Below are 15186 nucleotides of genomic sequence, written 5' to 3'. Positions count from 1 at the left end.
TGCCTCCCAGGGTCAAGTGATTCTCCTATCTCAGTCTCCCAGGTAGCTGGGATTACAGGCGTGCACCACCATGCCCAGCTAATTTTTGTATTGTTGGTAGAGAAGGGGTTTCACCATGCTGCCCAGGCTGGTCTCAAATTCCTAACCTCATTCTCCACCTGCTTCGGCCTCCCAAAGTTTTGGGATTACAGGTGTAAGCCACCACACCTGGCCTCTGCTACCAGTTTTGGATTGTATGAAACACTACACTTCCAAGTGTGGGATCTGGCTTCCCAGACAGTTGCGAAAGGGGCAGGTGATGCAATCTAGAAGCATGGGGGAGTTCGTGCCTGTGGGGTAAATTTTGATCAATAAGAAAAGGAACCAGGAATGAGAGCCAGGTATGTAAATTCCCTCTCCTCTCCACTCCCCATGCACCGTTCCAAGCATGGTTTCTCAGTATAGTCTGTCTAGAGGTGTCCTGTATGGCCCAAAGCCTGTTTCCTTGGGAACCTGAGCTAAAACAATGGGCATTCAAACACTGAAGACAGTGTTACATGTGTGGAGGACCCAGACTTGGGCAGAGGAAAATTATCGCAATAAGGAAATGGACAATTTAAGGATTTGGAATAGAGGGAAGGACTAGAAGAACCAGTAGTAGAATAGCTTATGGGTAAAATTTTTGGAGAAAAAGGCAGTTCTGTTGATTTTTGCAGTGAACTGCTCAGCTCTGTAAAAAAAAAAAATATATATCTATATATCTCCTTTCTTTCCATTAGTCTCCCCTATGAAATCTTCCATACAGTATCCTTTTATAACTATCTATTGCCTGTGAGGTGAATTTTCTTTTTTTCTTTTTCTTTTTTATTTAGACATAGAGTCTCTGTCTCCCGGGCTGGAGTGCAGCGGCACGATCTCGGCTCACTGTAATCTCTGCCTCCTGAGTTCAAGTGATCCTCCTGCCTCAGTTGCCCTAGTAGGTGGGAATACAGGCGCCCACCACCAATGCCCAGCTATATATACATATATACACACATATATATACACGCACATATATATACATATATACACACATATATATACGCACATATATATACATATATACATACACACACACACACACATATATATATTTTGTATTTTTAGTAGAGATGGGGTTTCACTATCTTGGCCATGCTGGTCTCGAACTCTTGTCCTCAAGTGATCCACCCGCCTTGGACTACCAAAGTGCTGGGATTGTAGGCGTAAACCACTGCGCTCAGCTTGCCACTTTCCTTTTGGAGAATAAAACAGACTGAGTCTTGTGCCAAAATGCAGAGGAAGCTGCACCCAGACAGGTAATAAAATATTATATACACTCATAGGTAGGTTTTCTACATACCACTAATAACCATTTAGAAAACCAAATTGAGAAAAATTACACTTATATAGTGACAAAAGTAAATAAAATATCTAAAACCAGATGATTGGAGCAAGATAGAAGATAGATCCTGTGCCCCACTCAACATTGCATTGAACTGGGAAGAAAATGTTTTCAAGGATCAATTCTTAACAGTAGAGGAAAATAGGAAAACAGGTCAGTGGTCCACCAGAAATATTGAGACATTCCTGGGAGATAGAGTAGATGGGATCAGACTGATAGAGAAACCCAGGTAGAAAAGACCACAGCTCAAATCACTGTAGGAATGAGATGCTGTTTGTTTTTTGAGATAGAGACTTACTCTGTCACCCAGACTGGAGTTCAGTGGCGTGATCTCGGCTCCCTGCACTCTCTGTCTCCCGGATTCAAGGGAGTCTCCTGCCTCAGCCCCTGCAGTAACTGGGATTCAAAGGGGCCTGCCACCACGGCCGGTTAATTTTTGTATTTTCAGTAGAGACAGGGCTTTCGCTATGTTGGCCAGGCTGGTCTTGAGCTCCTGACCTCAAGTAATCTGCCTGCCTCAGCCTCAAAAAGTGCTGGCATCACGGTGTGAGTCACCGCGCCTGGCCAGGAGATGCTCTTTGTAATAAAGCCTCTGAAAAACTCCACACTCTGAATCAAAAAAACACGGAGCTGGAAAGGGCCTTAGGATAGTCATCAGGTAGGTTAATTTAAAAGTTCATTGGAAACATCTGAATCAGCCAGATTCCCCTCCAACACCACAGACAGATCGGCTGGCAGTAGCCACTTTTGCCTCTAAGATGAAACTCTGCTAATTGTTCATTAAAGAAAGTGAAGGCCTGGCGAGGTGTCTCACACTTGTCATCCCAGCACATTGAGAGGCTGAAGCAGGAGGATTGCTGAGGCCAGGAGATCGAGACCAGCCTGGGAAACATAGTGGACACCCTCTCTAGAAAAAATACAAAAACTAGCTGGGTGTGATGGCATGTTCCTGTACTTCCAGCTAGTTTGGAAGCGGAAATGGGAGAATCCCTGGAGCCTGGGAGATCGAGGCTGCAGTGAGCTGGACTTGCATCACTGCACTCCAGCCTGGGAGACAGAGTGAGATCCTGTCTCAAAAAACCACAAAAGTAGTGTATCATGACTTGGTGTAAATTCAGCCCTTCACAAAAATAATGAAGGAGAGAAACACATTTGTGGAGAGGGGACCATGTTCACTCATTATCTACACATGATAGACAGATAGTCAGGAGCTTTATACACCCAAGGAATGTAAGGAAAAATGTTCCCTGTCATGACTCAGAATCTTCCAGCCACCCTTCCTTGCACCTGTCTGGAGGGCTGGGGGACCCAACTTATGGATCCCATTTTCCCAGGGAGAAAGAAAAATTAAACCCTTCAGTATCTCTCTTGGGGCATCCTCTCCTCTATTTGCATGGAGGATAAGGCACTCAATATCTAGTAGCTGAATGTTACATTTGTTTAGTACAGAACCATATTGGGATAAAATAGAATTTGTTTCCTCTGAGACACAGGTAAAGGTACGTCCACACTGACCCGGGTGGCAGCCACCTCTTCCTGCAGTGCCAGGCAGGGCATGCTCACAGATCTGGGGAACCTCTGCTGCTCCTGGAGCCCCACAACCTCCTTCCTGGCACCCTCTTCCTCTGGTGGTTGTGACAGCCCACACTTGGCCTTGGGTCTCCCAGCTTCTTTGCCTGCCCCTCTTCTGCCCACCCTGCATATCTCTGTCTCCCACTGTCCCTGCTGTGACTACGACTGCCTCTCCATCCTTGCACTCTCTCTCCCCTAGCACTCCTTGTCTTGGGAAAATGAACCCACAGCCTCTACATTGTGATTGGGGGCAGAACCCGGGGCTTGTTCAATTCTCCCTCCGTCCATCACACACACCTGTCCTCCTTAATGTTTCTAGAGTCAGTGAGCTCCAAACTCAGCTTCTCCTGCACCTGCCAGCTGTAGGACCTGTGACAAGACGCCTACCATCTGTCTGGGACTCCGTCTCTCATCTATCATATAGATATAATGATGATAGTGTCCTCCTTCCAAGGCTTGGGAGAACCAGGAGGCCAAGGTGATGGGCTACAGATAGTCAAAACAGCTCTGATCCTGCCTCCACCTGGGGCTGGTGTTTCAAGTCTGTTGTGTGTGAATGGAGCCTTAATGTCTTCATTCACACACAATGATTTGTTCTAAAACAGACTCCCCTCTGCCCTTCCCTTCCCCACAACTGTTTCCCCTCTGCACTGTGCAGTGGTACCTGTGAGAAATAACTGACCCATTTCAAATCATTGTCCCCACCCCATCCCTGAGGCCCTTGGTTGGTGAGACCCTTGATGGGCAGTCTCATGCTTCTGTCCAGGGGACTTTCCCACCGTTGCTCCCCTGCATGGAGACTAAGTGGACTCTTCTATTCCCTGTCTATCACAGGGTCTACAGTGCACGCATCTTCCTCATTCCTCCACATTTCCCAGAGGACGATTTCATCTGTGTCTCCTCCCACATACTCCCAAATGGACCGTCCCAGCCCTAGAACTTGAAAATCGTTCAGAGAGCGAAGGCCAAGATGCCCAACCACTTGCTGCATAATCCTGCTCCAGGACTGAAGTGTATGGTCACTATCAAAATAAAAACTGGAGGCCAGGCAAGGAGGTTCATGCTTGTAATTCCAGCACTTTAGGAGGCCAAGGTGGGAGGATCGCTTGAGTCCAGGAGTTCGAGACTAGCCTGGGTAACATAGTGAGACTCTGTAGGCAAAACCTAAAAAAAAATTAGTAGATCATGATGGTACGTGCCTGTAGTCACAGCTACTCTGGAGGCTGAGGTGGGAGGATCGCTTGAGCCCAGGAGTTCAAGGCTGCATTGAGCTATGCTCATTTCCCTGCACTCCAGCCTGGACAGAGCAAGTCCCTGTCTCTAGAACAAACAAACAAACAAACAAACAAACAAACCCAACAACTGGAAACATCCTCCTCTAGAATGGTGGTCAGGAACATCTGTCTGCCTTGTTCCCTGATGTCTCTCCAGCACCTAGAACAGCGCTCAGCACCAGTTCGCACTCATTAGGTTTTTGTTGAATAAATGACTCTTTGAAAGCAGCAATTGCACTTCTAAGAATCTATACTAAAGAAATATTTACACACGTGCACAGAACTGTGTGCACAATAATGAGAGGAACAAACAATTGGGGAACATTTGCAAATGCTTATTAACTGTCAGTGACTGATAGAGGGGAATCGGATGAAGGGAGTGCATGCTGAACAGGAAATGGAGTGAGGGGGGCTTGACCAGGACGCATGGCAATGGAGAAAAACAGATGGGAGATGCTTATAGTGGTACTTGGTGTGTGTGTGGCGGGGGGGGGGGGGGGGGCGGTGTAAATGCAGAGGAGAAAATCTGAAATTAAACACTCAGAACTGCCCTCAGTAGTCACATCTGGGGAGAGAGGAGGGTAGTGCTATGCTATGGAGAGAATACCTGAAAATACTTGTTTTCTAAGGCAGGTGCATGGATACACAAATTGAAATATACGTTAAGTATGTCTTGTTCATCAATGAAAACACTAATATCTAACAGAATGGCACACTGTAGGAAAATACAACGGAAAGGCTAACATCGAACTCTTGGCACACTAAGAAAAATGATGCTCAACTTTGCACTGTTGTGAACACTCGCTTTCACTTGCTATGCACCTGATGATGAGGGGTCCACAGCCATGCCTATGTTCGTGAAAGATTGCCACGTTCTGCTTCTCATCATCGGCATGTGTCACATCCCTGAGGGTGAGGCAAGAAGAGAGAAGGTAAGTAAGTGGCAGTGAGTTCCCACTGCCTGATAACTCAATCTCAACTCCTCCTGACCTGCAGACCCTGCACACTCCGATTCTGCCCTACCTCAGGACCCACACAGGCCTTCCACGATTCCTTGAAATAAACCATCTGCACATGCCACAGTGACTTCCTCGCCTGGTTTATCCATTCCTAGGCTAGTGGAAGGTGTGGCCCGCATATCAGGGCTGACCTGGGGTTTGGGATCCCACAGCATCCTGGGTAGGGAGGATCCCTGCATATACAGGCAAGGGAGTAGAAAGAGCATGGGAGATCTCATCATTCAGCCTCAATGCTGTACCCTAGAAAATTATGAGAAGGGAATGATTTGGGGAACAAGTGACAAGATGGGATACCAGTACCATAACAGAAGAGCACATCTGCAGGGATGTCGGGGATGAGCCGAAGGTTCACTTACGGAGTTACTCGTCGTCTTCCTCAGGGTCGCTGATCTCTTCATAAATCACCGGCTGCTTTCTCTCACGCAGTCTGTGGGTCCAGGTATGTTTCCCCCTTTTGGGTCCTATGATGGGGAAGATTGGAAAATGAGGGTTGGGTAGGCTGGAGAGTGTTAGTCTCTGTTTACTCAAAAAAAGGAGATGCCTCGCTGCTCCCAAGTGCCCATGTGTCTTCTTTATCCAGTTTCTCATTCTCTGGCTTAGAGAGGCTGATACCTTAGACCCATTATTACTATATCTGTTAGAGTAGTCTGTGAAAAATCTCAATGTAATTGAGAGTCTGGTATACAGAAGATTTGGAGAATAGCATTCTAAGAATTCACAAGGTCTATAAAAGGAAGAGCTTCTATAAAATACAAGGGATCCCACATAAGCTTGTAGACAGCTGCTGAGAGAGTAAATGTACATAGAGAGGGGACAAAACACTGCTGGGAAAGATGGTGTGTGGAGATGAATACAGGGAAGGGAGAGGGAAAGAAATGGTTTGCTGAAATTAATCTAGGTAGCAAAGAAAGCAGTACTAGATACGGCATACCACCCTACCGAGGAACGAACACTGAATGTGGAATTAGGTGAGGTGGTACCCATACGAATTCTGGCTACACTGGGAAGTGTCACTGACCAACATTGTTAAGCTACATTTACACAGCTTCTTCACTTATGAAATAGTGAAAAATACATGTAAAACAGGCTAAGGGAAAGTCCTCTCTGAGCTTGCAAACACTTTAAATATAGTAGTAACAAAAGCTAATACTTTTCATGATCCTTCTTTGAATTTGTTCTCCACACTGGCAACCCAACTCACAGATCCCTTTACCCTCTAAACCAGAGTTGAATCTGCGCTTGTGGAATCACTCATTCAAGGGCCTCTGAGGGATACCCTGGGCTGGGACTGGGGCTTCCGGGATGCCCCAGGTGTAGACGAGGCCCTCAAGGGTTTCACAGTAGAAAGGGACCAACAGTCAAGCGATTCCTAAGAGATGCGAGTGGCCCCAGTAACAGAGCAGAGGCCAGCTGGTCCTTCCTGTTGCAAGAGTGGGTGTCTCAACGGAAGCACCAGCAGGCCCTATGAGGTAAAGCCATAGTGAGCAGTATCTGAACTTCTTAAACAAATGCAAACATGAATGAGCTTTAAACGGCTTGGAGCTCTGGATTAGGCTACCACTGCCACTGCGCCTCAGGAAAATTCTTTAACATCTCTGTACCACGACAGCCTCATGTCATTATTATTTTGCTGATAACTATGATCTATAACATGAACTATGATTCTTTACTTCCATTTCATGGACCAGGAGTCTGGAGCTCAGAGAACTTAGAAGATTTGCACCAAGTCACATGGCTTTTGTGTGGATGACAACCGAAATGTATGAGATGTTATTATTTGGAGATAATAATAGAAACATCATCATAGAGGTCTTCTTAAAGATTAAATTCATCCATGTAAACTGTTTAGAATATCTGGCATCTCTATGAAAACAAAGAGGTATTAGGATCATAACTGTTAGTATTATCAAGCTGTCGATGCTACATCAGGTGTTGGATAGACATGGGGAGAAGGAGGCAGTGAGGGCATTTTTGATATTCCCCCACTCTTACCAGTGTTTGCATCCATGGAGGGACAAAGGTTCTCTGGCCCTTAAAATTTGAGAGACATTCACCTTTGGGAGGATTCTCTGGAGCTTGCTGAAAGTCATCTGAGGACGTTCAACTGAAAGAGAATACATCAGAATTTTTCTTTGTTGGGAAAGATTTCCAAACTCTAGAGAGACTTCTGTCGCATGAGGGCATTCTGCAGCAGAGGGTTATGAGTGCACTCATTATTGAGGAGTTATTTGAGATTTGCTTCTGAATTATGTCTAGTCATGGTTGGTGCATTTATCTGTGGCATCAGTTCAGAATTTTCCATCTCATGGTTTATTAAATGGGGATTAAACCCCATCACGGTCTCATCTTATTCCATTACATATCTTTTAATTTTTCTCAAATAATTAAATTATTTGGTTGGGAATCTGAACTGTATCCATTTAAGATGTGCAAGAACTAAAAATCATTTTACACTTGAAATGGGTGAATCTTATGGTATGTCAATTAAGCTGTTAAATGTGTGATGAACCATGGATGATTTAGTCCAGTGGCTCTGAAATATTTTCAGTATAAAGACACTCCTTTAATGTCAAAAATTTGGCAGATACTCAAGCACTGGATTTTCAGATCTCTTATAGTGATGGTGGGAGATTGTAGAACCTGGCCTGTTTAGTTGGGGAGTAATAGGTCTATTGGAGACAGTTTGGACATTCTGACCTTGTCTTATAACTGTGTTTTCAGAGCAGAAGAGCAAGTAAACATATATGTCCCCTTAATAGTCCTGAAATCCACAAAGATCTCTATGCAAGAACCTGTCTTTTTTCACCCTATGTTATCTCTGCTCACTGAAAAGTGGGAAAGCTGTCTGTGTTGGATGAGGGATCACTCTTTCAAACTCTCTTCCAAGCTCATCATGGAGATTCAGAGTTGTTTGAGAGTGAGAAGAGTATTTGGTTTTTGTAAAATAGAGAGAAATAGTGATATTTTTTACATAATATTTTCATTATCCTCTCTCATAAGATACTTATCCAATACCTACATGTTGTTAATCAAACAAACTCTGGAAGTTTTTTGCAGATCTGCACTTTTAATACATTCTTTTAAAATTTTTTTCACTTGTAACGCTTTCTTAACTGTCCTTTCATTCATTAACAGTGCTTAGCAAGAACAACATGTCCTTTAAAAAAGAAATATTTCAAACACACAGAAAAGTATGTGGAATACTATTGAGTCCAGTCGCATCTCAACGGTACCCCACAACTATGTTAGACCTGATTTATTTATTCAGAATGTTAGAAATACTATAAACAGGCAGGGAGTGGTAGCTCATACCTGTAATCCCAGCACTTTGGGAGGCTGAGACAGGTGGATCACCTGAGATCAGGAAGTTTGAGACCAGCCTGGCAAACATGCTGAAATCCCGTCTCTACCAAACATACCGAAATTAGCTGGGTATGGGGGTGGGCGCCTGTAATCCCAGCTACTCGGGAGGCGGGGGCAGGAGAATCACTTGAACCCAGGAGGTGAAGGTTGCCGTGAGCTGAGATTACGCTATAGCACTCCAGTCTGGGTGATAAGAGTGAAACTCCGTGAAAACAAACAAACCACAAAACAAAACAAACAAAAAAACCCCTACTATCAACAAGTCACGGCTGAAGCTGTCTGTGCAGCACTCACCAATCCCTGCTCCCCTCCTTCTCCACTTACAGTCATTGTTCTCAATTTGATGGCTTTTTATTCGCATTCATGTTTTTATACATTTACCATTTACTTATTATCCATAAAATATATATTCTTGTTTTGCATGTTTTAGCATTTTATATGAATGGCCTCTGTAGTTAACTTTCTGCAAGCAATTTTTTTTTTCACTCAGTCCTGATGTGTATGAGGGAACAAATGTCTGAGGATCTTTCCCAGGTAGCTGAGCTGAAAAGTAGTTGGGCTTGAGGAGACCCTTTCCAGCCCCTTCCCATCTACTCACCCTGATTCCTGCCATTATGGTCATTATCAAAATCATTCCCCTGGAAGTCTGTGGCCCGTTTATTATGCATGAAAGGTGGGAGGGTGACCTTGAAACCTAGAAAGAAGCCAAATGTTTATTCCTTAAGGGACAAGCTTAGGCCTGGCACGGTGGCTCATGTCTGTAGTACCAGCACTTTGGGAGGCTGAGGCGGGAGGATAGCTTGAGGCGAGGAGCTCAAGACAAGCCTGGGCAACATAGAGAGATTCCCTTATCTACAAAATATAAAATAAAACTAGTTTGGCATGGTGGCACGAGCCTGTAGCCTCAGCTACTCCATAGGCTGAGCAGGAGGATTGTTTGAGCCCAGGAGTTTGAGGCTACATTGAGCTATGATTGCACTACTGCACTCTAGCCTAGGTGACAGAGTGAGACTCAGACTCAAAAAAATAAAAGAGAGACAAGCCGAGAGAAGGAAGGTAGGGTGGGTGGTGGTGGGGGTAGGGGGTGCCGGAATGCCACAGAGACAGCTGGACTCATCCGAACAGACGCCTAAGGGAGAGCAATGTGCAGGATCCAGGTATGAGCTCCACTGTGGCCAGTCCCTGCCCTCAGCCCTGCAGGATACAGAAGAGCAGAACATCCAGAAGCTGCCTTGTGATTTTTCCCTGCACAAAACGAAAATGTGGGGTACTTTCTGCAGCCTAAGAAGTAGCCTAGGCAGGAAAAGGGATGCTCATGTGTCCCCAGACTTGCCTGTACCTAGAACTTTCTGTTACCTAGTTTAGTCATGGCCTCATAGTTTATCTTCATATACACATAGATGATTTTCTCCGAGAATTTCATCTTTTCCCATTCTTTCTTAGAGAAGTATTGGGCAATATCATTGAAGGCCTGGAAAATAAAAAGGAATTCTGGCAGTGACTCAGCTAGGCATGTCTGCCATTCAGCTGGAGCCGCTTCCTGTGTGCTGGATCTAGGAAGTGGGGATGATAATCCGTCCCGGCTGATGCCATGGCTAACTGACAGAACATGGGGGATCTTCCCTAGCTTCTCCCCTGCCACACAGTAGGGCTTTAATGCTGCTGGCTGGCTCCCTTCCCACCTTCCAGAATGGACTGAGAGTCACCAAATGTAGTGCACGGTCACAGACTTGTCTCCAGGGATGCTAGGTGATGACAGAGCGAGGGTGGGAGGCTCCCAAGGGTCCAGATCTCCCCCGAGACCCTGCTCCCTGCCCCCAGTATCTCTGTCCTCCCCTCCTCAGAAACCTGGTCACCCCACACTGTCCCCTGGGCTACTACTCTGCAAAGGCGGGAAGATGGCTTGAGTCCGGGATGTCTGGACCAGCCTGGCCAACACGGAGAAACCGTCTCTACTAAAAAAACCAATAATAATAATAATAATAATAAGCAGGGGTGAGGTGGCACACGCCTGTAGTAATGAGGCGGAGGTGACAGGATCGATTGAGCCCAGGAGGAATGATTTGAGTGAGCTTTTTTTTGGAGACAGGGTTTTGCTCCATTGCCCAGGGTGGGGTGCAGTAGTGTGATCGTAGTTCACTGCAACCTCTGCCTCCCGGGTTCATGCGATCCACTAGCTGTGTCCTCCAAAATGCTGGGATTACAAGCCTGAGCTACAGCGCCTGGCCCAAATTTCTTAAGTTAATAGAGAGTTCCTAGGAAAAATCCCATACCTGAAAAAGTTAGAAACTGACAGGAAGGATTTGAGATGGCGACCTGCCTTATTAAAAGTAGATAACAAATGCACCACGGTGGGGGGAGGGGTAGGAAGAATGGAAAGAGAAAATCAGCACATGCTTACTCTGATTTTGGAAGAATGGAAAGAGCAAGTGTACTCTGAACTTAAAGTAGCCAATCCCAGGGGATGCTTTATTCGGGAAAATCAGTCTCCGTCCCCTCTTCTCCCTCTCCCTGCCATCACTGCTTGGGAAGGTTGTCTCACTGGAGCCTGTACTGATAGACACTACATCAGCTTCGCTTGTCACGCCTACTGTTCTGACTTCCGATTGGCCAGATCGAGTTCACTAACTGCCCTGATTGGTCCATCATCCTCGGGCAGTGACATTGCAGAATATTGTCTCCTCCTGCCACTGCGACAAAGTGGGAGGTCCTCAGGCACCATCAGGAGATTTTGATCTCTCTGAAGACCCTCCCTGGATCTTGGGTTAAACATCTGTATTCTAGTCTGAACTGTGGGAAGAAATAAATGGTCAATCTGTCGTTTTTCTACTTGAAAGACACAATGTTTTCCAAACTAGCACACTTGCACAGCTTTGCTGGACTTAGTCACAGAGTTCATTCTTCAGTGGCTTCTACACCTGTTGCAACTAAAAAAAAACAGTCCAAGGCCCTCTAACCTATGATTACATTTTTGAAAGGGAATCTAAGTATGGTGTGCACAATTACCATTCTTTACCTGTAGTCCTGGAGAGAGGGAAAGATATTTACTTATGGGATGTGATTGTGGTGTTGGTAAAATCCGCCTTGGCCAATCCTCCTGCCTCGTTCTTGGGACTACAGGCATGCACCACCTCGCCCCCACTAATATTTTTATTTTTGTTTTTTCAGTAGAGATGGTTTTACTATGTTGACCAGGTTGGTCTTGACCTCCTGGTCTCAAGCCATCCCCCCGGCAGGAAAGGATTTAGGGGTCAGGTTCTGTCAAGTGAAAAATGTAGATGTTAAGGGCGTAAGAGTCTCATTATGATATGAAGACTTATTCTGACGTCTTGGGAAAAGCTGTCTACAGTGTGGAAACATTAACTTCTCATCCTGATTTGTCATTCGAATGTCTCTGGTTATAGCATTGGACAGTTTGGTGAACTTTTTGTGTGATCCATACATCAGGCATGACACTTGTTCTTTAAAATTTGTGCAGTTTTATCTTATAGGACTTGTACATCAAAAATAAAATCCTAAGCCCTCTGCTCCCACCCATCTGAATGAACGTCCTCCTAGGCCAGGACTGTTTTAAAATTTAACCAGAGAGATGGTTTCAGGCCATGACAGGAAGTGGGGGTCAGACATGCTTCATTATACCTCTTTGGCATCAACATCAACAAAGACTTGAAGTCTGATAAGAAACATGTTGGCCGGGCGCGGTGGCTCATGACTATAATCTCGGCACTTAAGGGGGCCGAGGAGGGTGGATCACGAGGTCAGGAGATCAACACCATCCTGGCTAACACAGTGAAACCCCGTCTCTACTAAAAATACAAAAAATTAGCTGGGCATGGTGGCACACACCTGTAGTCTCAGCTACTCAGGAGGCTCAGGCAGGAAAATCGCTTGAACCCGGGAGCCGGAGGTTTTAGTGAGCAGAGAAGGAGCCACTGCACTGTATCCTGGTGACATAGTGAGACTCCGCCTCAAAAAAAAAAAAAAAAAAAGGTTACAATCTGTTCTCTCTGAAGCATAGTAGCTGAAGGCTTCCTCTGCAAATAAGAACTTAAAAAAAACTAAGAATGACACACTTCACATAATCAACTTTTACAATGATTAAAGCAGAGTCCTGCTTAGCATTGCACAAAAATTCTCCTTTGTGATCCATTCGTTTTACTGCTGTTGACTTTATTGCTTATGCTTTCAGACAGAGACACTCTCCTTTGACCAAACTTGAGTGGGGCTCCTCTGAGTCCTGTTAATGACTAGGTCCCAACCTCAGGCTCTGTCCTTCATCCAGGTACTCTGCCCATTTAGCCTGTTTCAGCAAAAATCCTGTCAAGTCCGTTTAGCCAGAATCCCTTGCACCTGAGATTTCCTTCAAGTAATTTCCCATCTTTTGACTGCCCCCCTGCCCCGCCCCTGCTCCTACTCCTTGACTGCAAATCCCCACTTGTCTTTGGTGGAGTCGAAGTCGATCCTAATATCACTCTCCTACCGCAAGACCCCATTGCAGTGGTCCTTGTACCTATCACAGTAGTCCCGCCTCTGAGTAAATTCGTCCTTACGATTTTTTTTTTTTTGCTTTCAGAGACAAAGTCTCACTCTGTCACTCAGGCTGGAGTGCAGTGACCTAATCCTAGCTCACTGCAGCCTCAAACTCCAGAGCCCAAGCAATCTTCCTGCCCCAGCCTCCCGAGTAGCTGGAACTACAGGTACGCACCACCACACCCAGGTTTTTGTTTTTGTTTTTGTTTTTTTTTCAGTTCTCTACAGACTCAGGAACTTGATATGCCCATCTAATTTTTGTATAATTTGTAGAGACGGGGTTCCGCCATGTTGCCCAGGTTGGTCTTCAATTCCTGGGCTCAACAAATCCTCTTGCCTCAGGCTCCCAATGTGCTGGGATTACAGGCATGAGCTACTGCAGACTGGTCCTTCCTTACAGTCTTTAATAAGTGCAATAAATAGTTGTTTGCTTAAACATTTTCCTGTGTCTTCAATCTCCTGAAGTGTTATATGCCTGACATTGCCTTACTCCACCAAATATAAAAATTCCTTTCTTTTGCTGGGTGCAGTGGCTTACTCCTATAATCCCAGGACGTTGGGAGGCCAAGGCGGGCAGATCACCTCAGGTCAGGAGTTCGAGATCAGCCTGGCCAACATGGAAAAACCCCATCTCTACTAAAACTACAAAAATTAGCTGAGTGTGGTAGTGTGCATCTGTAGCTCCAGTTACTCAAGAGGCTGAGGAGGAGAATTGCTAGAAGCTGGGAGGCAGATCATGCCACTGCACCCCAGCCTGAGTGACAAAGCGGACTCTGTCTCAAACACACACACACACACACACACACACACACACACACACACACACACAAAAAAAAAAAAAAAAAAAAAACCTTTCGTGAAACACTTTGGAGTTATTACACCATTGTATCCTTGCCTCCAGTGTGGTGTTTGAGAGACCCAATGAAGGTTTAAATATTTTTCTTTTGTAAGTAACCTGCTATTTCTCTCTGATCATTTTAAAAATATTTTTTCTTTGTCTTTCACAATTTTTTATTTCACTGTTCCTGTGTGTGTGTGTATGTGCGTGTGTACAATGACCCCTTTAAATCTTAAGACATTTGTCTAAATCTGAGAAATTCTCTTTCATTATTTAAGTACACTCTCCTTTTAATGACTATATTCTGTTCTCACAAGGCTACTAACATTTATTCTTCTATCCTCCCTATTAATTAACTTTTCTTTCATTTACTTCATCTCTATCCATTACCGATTACTTTTATGAATTCTTTTTTTTTTTTTTTGAGACGGAGTCTCGCTCTGTCACTCAGGCTGGACTGCAGTGGCACAATGTTGGCTCACTGCAAGCTCTGCCTCCCGGGTTCACGCCATTCTCCTGCCTTAGCCTCCCGAGTAGCTGGGACTACAGGCGCCCACCACCATGCCTGGTTAATCGGCCTCCCAAAGTGCTGGGATTACAGGCGTGAGCCACCTCGCCCGGTCTACTTTTATGAATGCTTTAGACTCATTTCCTCAGGTCAGTAATTGCTTTTTCAACTCTATCCATTTTAATATCCAACCTATTTCACTGAATTATTCATTTGAGCAGTTGATGTTTTCATATCCAATCTATCCAATAGATTTTCTTTTTATTTATTTATTTGAAACAGAGTCTTATTCTTTCGCCTAGTCTGGAGTGCAGTGACTCGATCTTGCTCACTGTAGCTCTGCCTCCTGAGTCCAAGCAATTATCCTGCCTCAGCCCCTTGAGTAACTGGGACCACAGGCGTGTGAGACTATGCCAGGCAAATTTTGTATTTTTAGTAGAGATGGGGTTTCACCATGTTGGCCAGGCTGGTCTCGAACTCGTGACCTCAGGTGAGCCACCCACGTCAGCCTCCCAAAGTGCTGGGATTACAGGCGTGAGCCACCGTGCCTGGCCTTTTTTTTTTTTTTTTTTTTTTTTTTTTTTTTTTTTTTTTGACAGTTTCACTATTGTTGCCCAGGCTGAAGTGCAATGGTGTGATCTCACCTCACTGCAACCTCTGCCTCCCAGGTTCAAGTGATT

At 45.1% G+C, this 15186-nt stretch overlaps 1 pseudogene; it reads right to left on the bottom strand.

Annotated features, from left to right (window-relative positions):
- Nucleotides 1–3788: 3788 nt before the first annotated feature.
- Nucleotides 3789–11295, bottom strand: LOC102119728 (putative protein SSX8; annotated as a pseudogene).
- Between the last annotated feature and the right edge of the window lie 3891 nt (nucleotides 11296–15186).

Source organism: Macaca fascicularis, chromosome X, assembly GCF_037993035.2.
Source record: "Macaca fascicularis isolate 582-1 chromosome X, T2T-MFA8v1.1".
Lineage (NCBI taxonomy): Eukaryota > Metazoa > Chordata > Mammalia > Primates > Cercopithecidae > Macaca > Macaca fascicularis.
Note: the sequence above shows the minus strand (reverse complement) of the source record. Positions and strands in the feature narration are given on the sequence as shown.